We start from the raw sequence: 862 nt of genomic DNA on the forward strand, positions 1-862 counted from the left end.
GATCCTTCAGAAATCATTCTGATATTCTGGTTGGCTGCTCAAAAAAACATTTATTATTATTATTATGTTGAAAACAGAGTAGATTTTTCCCCCAGGTTTCTTTGATGAATAGAAAGTTCAGAAGAACAGCATTTATCAGAAATAGAAATATTTTCTACTTCTATAAATCGTCCTAAATCGCTGCAGAAGTACCGACCCAGTGTTTACAAAGTGAACATGCAAAGAAGATCAAATGACCTTTACAAAACAAAAAATAAATAAAAAAAATAAACGGCAAAACAGCGATGTAGGATGATTTAGGATGATTTTGAAGTTGGAGGAGAAAATGAAATGGGAGTTTTTCGACATACCCTGTCATGAATGGGAAAACGTTTACGCAGAGCTAGACAAGACGAGCGTTTGAGGTTAAAAAGTATATAAATTGTAATTATTTTAAGTAAATAACCGATCATTTCGCTAGATAAAACCCTTCTTCCTCGGCTGGGATCGTTTAGAGCCCTTTGAAGCTGCATTTAAACTGAAACTACTCCTTTAAGGTACTAATATGTACACTCTTAGAAGAAAAGGTTCTATATAGAACCTTAAAAGGTTCTATATAGAACCTTAAAAGGTTCTATCAGGCGCTTCATATATGGAACCCCTAAAAGGCAGCTTCTGACAGCAGAGTGCGCTCCTATAGGGAGCAGTGAACACTGCATAGAGCTGTCAATCGCAGCTAAGGTCTGTGAAATATAAACCACCCTTCCACAAAAAAAAGTGTCTCTCACGGCTCCAGGGGGTGAACAAAGGCCTCCTGTAGCGAATCGATGCGTTTTTGTAAGAAAAATATCCATATTCAAAACGTAATAATCACTTTAATCTA

Source organism: Sinocyclocheilus anshuiensis, unplaced genomic scaffold (assembly GCF_001515605.1).
Source record: "Sinocyclocheilus anshuiensis isolate Anshui unplaced genomic scaffold, SAMN03320099.WGS_v1.1 scaffold1286, whole genome shotgun sequence".
NCBI lineage: Eukaryota > Metazoa > Chordata > Actinopteri > Cypriniformes > Cyprinidae > Sinocyclocheilus > Sinocyclocheilus anshuiensis.